The 6,034-nt window shown below is 40.4% G+C and overlaps 1 protein-coding gene across 2 annotated transcripts in view; it reads left to right on the top strand.

Annotated features, from left to right (window-relative positions):
- PLCL1 (phospholipase C like 1 (inactive)) overlaps positions 1-6,034 on the top strand; it is a 178,507-nt gene that overhangs the window by 26,369 nt on the left and 146,104 nt on the right. Inside the window, exon 1 of one of the 2 annotated variants that reach the window (XM_031056069.1) lies at positions 4,782-4,890. The exons of the other annotated variant lie outside the window; for it this stretch is intronic. The gene's annotated coding sequence lies outside the window, so the exon portion shown is untranslated. Of the gene's footprint in view, positions 1-4,781; positions 4,891-6,034 lie in introns of those variants that run through there. 2 annotated transcript variants of the gene reach the window in all.

Raw genomic sequence — 6,034 nt, 5'->3', positions numbered from 1 at the left:
TATTTTGGTATTTTCTTTTTTTTTTTTTGTTATTCTTTAAAGGCAGGTAGCTGATAGGGAAAATTTCAGCTCAGAATTGAAACCTGGCAAATGTAAAAGAAACTGAAAAAGACAAGCTTTTGCGAGTGAGCAAAAATATCAGTAGATGGTTTCATTGGCTTGGCCTTCACTGTGAATGACTTCTGAACATACGGTTCAAAGGGAGCTAAAAATATTTTGTCAACACTATTTAGTCAGAGTTTACCTAACAGCAGTCTAATCTGCTGAAAAAATCTTGAAGACAATCACAAGGAACTCAGCATCAATTTTGCTTTTTCAATTTGCTCACATCTTGTGTAGGTCACACTCATATCCTTGTATTCTCACTTTCATGAGTAATGGGTTTGCGTTAACATTATAAAGCTTTTATGGGGTATAAAAGTAAAATAAAAACTGTGTACCCTCAAATGCAAAAAGCCACTTCCATCTTCTCTGCATTAGGAGAGCATTTGTGGCTCCATTTGATCTTATTGTCTCTGAAAAATTCTGTTTTCTACTGAAGTTTTTGGGTGAGCAGGGCTGTAATTTTGCTTACATGCACACAAAGCTTTGCTATTTGGTTCCTGTTCTCTAGGCAGCAAACTGCAGACAAATCTCAACTGTGAAAAATTCAAAGAAAGCATTCTGCTCAGCTGGTAGTCATTTTGGTCTTCCAGCCCTTATTTGGGAACCATGGCTCTGTCATGAACGGACTGTGGTTTACTGGATCAAAGGCATGCAGTCCCTCAAAGGTAACATCGCTGGGCTGGACTGGGCAGCTCTGGTGCCAGGGTATTGGGAATTAGATGATGTGTAAGGCACAGCTCAGTTCTTTGCCCACAGCAGAGAATGTCATGCTGTAAGTACCTGTAATGTTTCCTTAAGGGGAAACCTCTAATGTTTCCTTAAGGGGAAACATTAGAACTGTTTCTTTTTAGTTGTGAGAAAAAAAAAATTGGCACATGCAGTACTTTGTCATTACCCACTCAGCACACCCCAGGGGTAGTGTGTTTTCATGTATTGTTTAGGTGAAATAGAGGTATTGTTCATTCTCTACAGAATTTTTCATAGTCTGTAGCAAAGATAATTAACACAGAGGTAATGCATCTTCTTAGTGCTAATGCCTTGTTACAAATACAGGCAGTTGGATTAAGAAATAAGGGAGAATGCACTTACTTCTTCCCAAAGCCCTAATGGTTTAGTTAAACCTCCCTGACAACTGGTCAATATTTCTTTACATAGATGTACTTAGTTTGTTGCACTTTTGTGAAACAACAGCCTCTTTCCTTTTTCAAGGTAGGAGGAGACAATTATGCTGAAGAGAGGCAGAGATCTTTGTTCCTTACAGCCATGGGGAATTGTGGCCACCACAAGCATGTGCAAATGAATTCCTCTGCCCTCCATGCTGGCTCTGCCAGTTTTGGGACCTGGTGAGACCCTCCTGTCAGAGCAGCACACGTGCTGTGTTTTGGTTTTTGGACCTTTCTTGGCTGTGGAGACTGTAGTACTAGAATTTGTTTGTAGTCTGGCAGAGAGAGTTTGTATATCAAAGTATAGTGGCTTAGGACTGCCTCCAAAACCAAATGCAGTAACTATGCTAAGTATTTATTGTGGCTCTGCTCAGGATAATCTGAGGTAAGACCACATTTAAACCCAGTTGAAGATCATAGAAAGCATTTCCAGCTTCATGTTTGTTAAATCAGTTCTGTTCCTTTACAATTCTAGTGTTTTTTCCCCTTCCTTGGGGGCAGCAAATACGGCAGTCATTGAACAAATGACTGATATTTGTGGATGTACCTTGGAGCCACCTAGACTTGGGAAGCTTAGGCAGCACAAAGAATCACCTTGGAGTGGATATTGTTTGTGTGGGCTGTTGGTGGAAGCACCACAGCATTTGCAGGTGCCAGATGAAGACCCAGAACATACCTCTAGGGTGCCCACTGTGTGAACCTGTATGGTCCTAGTCAACTTGATTACTAAAATATCTCCTAAGGTAACCCTTGAGATCAAGTCTTATCTAAAGAAGCATCGTGTGTGGCTATCATATATTGATATTCCTAAGGAAAAAAGCAATCACTGGATACCTTATAAGCTGTTTGTTTCTCCAATTTAATTTTAATCATGATGGACAAAAAATGCTGTTTTGGGTTTTGTTTTGTATTTTTTTCTTTTTATCTTGAGTAAAGAAAGCAGCATTTGTCAACACGTTTTCTTTCTTGTCTGTGGCTTTTAATGAAACAAATCACGTGGTACTGTCCCCTCTGCAATCCCTGCAGTCCTCCATCCTGTGCATACAAAGGACAATATTCAAACCTGTAGTGTGCTGTAAATTGCTGCGGAGGCAGTCAGCAGGCACTGACCCAGACGGTTCCTGGTGGTGAGGGAGATGAATGGAAAACTGAGGATCCTTTTGTGGTTGTGTTGTTTGCTTCTTGAAATTGGAGGGACTGTTTGAATACTGCATGCTTCCTGATTTCTACCCTCCCTCCCCTTCCCCCAGGATTTAAAATATTTAACTTGCTAAAAGACTTTGGTTTGAAATCCCTTAAGTGGGAAAGCACTGATTGTTGGCAAGTTCAAGTGTAAAATTGGTTGTAAGTACTCGTGGGGGAACAGTGCAATGGAGCTGAACAGTACATTGAAAATGAGAGTACTCTAAATCAAAACACGTTTGTTAATTAATGTTCATTGCTGCTTTCTGAGAGCACAGCTAGTAAACATGCAATCCAAAGTCCATTTAAGTCAATCAGCAAAATCTTACTGGAATTAATTTGGGCCGGATTTTTGATTAATTCCTTCTTCTAAGATACTTCACCTTAAATTTGTATTATAAGGTGTAGATCTATTTTCTTTGGATGTTTCATGAACATGATTATATTGTGGTTTTATATGACTGAGGTGAACCAGATAAATATCTTAGCTATTAATTAATATGGAAATGTATAATTAAACAATTTTAATTCTCAGGAAAGAAACAGATAAACCTGGATTCTTTTCTCTGACTTTATATGTATTTAAAATAACCAAAGCATTAAAAAAGAGGAATTAAAAGCAGCAGTATTTAGGGAAAGCCTAAAGTAAGTTAATATTGATGCTTAAGGCTTACTTTTGCCTTGTCAGAATTGCTAGATGCTCAGATTAATTTAATTTATTTTCTAATTTTAGTTTGACCCCTCTGTAGAGATGAGGTTTAATCCACTGAAAAATTGTTCTGTTCTGCATTGTGTGCTGTTAAATCTTGCAGAACAGGTTTGGTTTTTGATTATATTCCATTGTTCTTGTAGTGGTCTGGAGGTCTGATTCTGTGCCCTGACATCAGACCAAATAGTACTGAGGCACTTTGCTTTTTAACCAAAGCTGTGCTGGTACTGCTGTCTTGCAGTACTGGAAGCTTGTGCTAGGGCTGTTTGGCATCTTTTTTTCCAGCTCTCCACACAGTGCACTCTCTCTGGCTCCTCTCCCACTTGTTTTGGAAGAACATGCTGGATATTCCTCCCCTCACTCTTTCCGTGTAATTTTTATTTGCTTTGTGAGGGCCAGGGAAGAAGTGCTGCTCCTTCATCCAGCCTGTGAACACACCCACTCCTTGGCCTCTGGGGTCCTCCTGGGCTGCTCAGTATTTGGAGCCAGCTGGGTTGTAGCTCCTGTTTCCTCAGGAAAGCAGTTCTCAGCCTCGTGAGGGCTTGGACATGGGACATTTTGCCATGTGTGGTGTTTTCCTTTAAAACTCACCTTAATAATTGAGCAGGGATGTGCTTTCCTTTATCTCTCATAAACAAACAGCTTTTCCTACATTGAAAGATCATCAGTGTGGTGGTGAAGTCAGCTCTTGGAAGGGAGATGATGTGGCAGATGATTGCCTGGGTGGTCATGCCATGGCTTACCACATGTGTATGTTTTAATGCTCTCCTCTATGGTTACACACAGAATGTTTTCGCTGAGACTCCTGTTTAACCAGCATACAGGAGTGGCTCTTTACCTAATGATCATCTCTTGCATGTTTTTGTCATTGTTGTGTGTATACCCCAGGCTGTATTTCCTGTGTGCTGTTGAAGTGATGCTTTCAGGATAGGATTATTAACTAACTCATGAGCTGTCCCTTGGTTCTCATTAGTATAATAGCTTAGTGTTGCTCAGGCAGTAATTACTTGTGCCTACAAATTGAGGGCATATCTTTAATTTTATAGGCATAGTAACTGAGACATGGAGAAAAGAGTATTACTTAGAACCTGATTTAAAAGGCTTTTGTTTTGAAGAGTCCTTAGTATTATATATCTACAAGAATAGATCAAAGAGAGGGTTATCATGTTTTTCTGACACATGAAGGCAAGGAAGAAGAGCTGGGCTTTTTCCCCCTCTAATGTCCTTCTTGTAAATTGCAGATCTGTCTGATTTGAAATTCAGCTGGTGAAAGACAACACTTAATTTGCACAAGGTAGAGAGTGTTAAGTAACCTTAGGATTAATCAGGCCCATCAACAATTAAGCCTCTGTTTCATCAGGAGATGTCTGTTCTTTCCCTGCTGTTTGTCTGTTCCGAGCTGGTGATGCTCTGCACGCTCACTTGTGGCAGTGGCAGATGGTTGCTGCCTCCTCCATACCAGCTACAGTCCTTGCAGCACTGAGGTCTAACAGGTGGCATTAGGCTGCTGCCACCTTCTCCTCCTCTGAATGTTGTTTGCTGGAGCTGCCAGAGCTTTTGGGATGCACCAAGCAAGGCTGGCTAACCCGTGCTATGGGAGTGGGTGACCAGGGCAGCTCTTGGGCAGCCTTGGGAGTCCCTGCATGTGATGCAGGATGGCACCATGGCTGGGTGTTCCTGGGAACTGCCTTGCAGGAGAAATCCATTTACCATCTTATTCCATGGGATCTGGTACTAACTTCTCAGTTCAGTCAACCAATCAGCTTTTTTGCATTGTTTTCCTGGGACCCAAAGTAAAATGCTAATAATTACATTTAGCTATGGCCTTTCTCCTTATGAAGTTGTTTTGCTTTCTCTTTTAAAAGAGCCTAGGGACTCAGTGGAGGGTTGTGTCTCAGTCCAGCTTTGTGTCTGTGACAGTGTGAAAATGGATGTTTGCATATTAATAAAAGCAGTGAAATAGGGACCAATTAGATTTATAGTTGCTTTAATGGTTTTCCTTTTTGATGCCAGAAGAATGTAAAGGGCTTTAGTGTAAGGAAAGCAATGGCCAGAGTGATCTAGCTCATCTGATTGTGAATGCTTTCTGACTGCAATATAATAAGCATCCAGTGCAGGAACATCAATCATAGTTCACAGTGAATCATGTTGTGAAGGCCAGTGGAAATGGTATGGCTGTGTTAGCATGTGTCCTTTGGAGCAAACAGAGATATGTATTGTGGTAATACAAAGAATTTGGGGTTTTGGGGGTTTTTGTATGTATGTGTTAATTTTTCATGTAGACTGGGCAGGTAAGGAAGACTGTTTACAGAGCAAAAGAAATTAGGTGTATGTGTTTTATTTCATCATTTCCTTGCATTATATGCTTGAATGTCAAGATTTCCCAGCACCTGTGCCTGTGTAACAGTGGTGGATGTGTACTTAGCATATATTTCTTCAGTACCAATTTTTATAACTCGCTGACATTTATTCTTTCTATTCCTTTGTAAGCTGTTGGGTGCAGTGTGGTGTAACTTCTCTTAGCAGGCAGGATTGAAACCCTTCTGAGTCAAACCACTCATTTGCATGAACCCATCTCCTCTTGCTGATCACAAGACACATAAATATGGAACAAAATGAACCAAAACACACAAATGGACTCCTGCAGCTACTGATGTTAATAATAATTTACAGCTGTTTTTATTCTAACTCCCCATTCCACCTGCCCAATCATCAGGGTCACGGTTCCTCATGACCCCTGTTCAAGAAAGCACTTTAATATTAGTCTTAAGGATATTGTTATTCAAGACCAGCCTTTTAATATTTTCCTGTTGTTAAACCCTGTAAGAGCTGGATTTAATCCCTTGTTTGAATTTCAGCATGTCTTTTGCTATTC

Source organism: Geospiza fortis, unplaced genomic scaffold (genome assembly GCF_000277835.1).
Source record: "Geospiza fortis unplaced genomic scaffold, GeoFor_1.0 scaffold112, whole genome shotgun sequence".
Taxonomy (NCBI): Eukaryota; Metazoa; Chordata; class Aves; order Passeriformes; family Thraupidae; genus Geospiza; species Geospiza fortis.
This window is presented reverse-complemented; position numbering and strand designations above follow the sequence as displayed.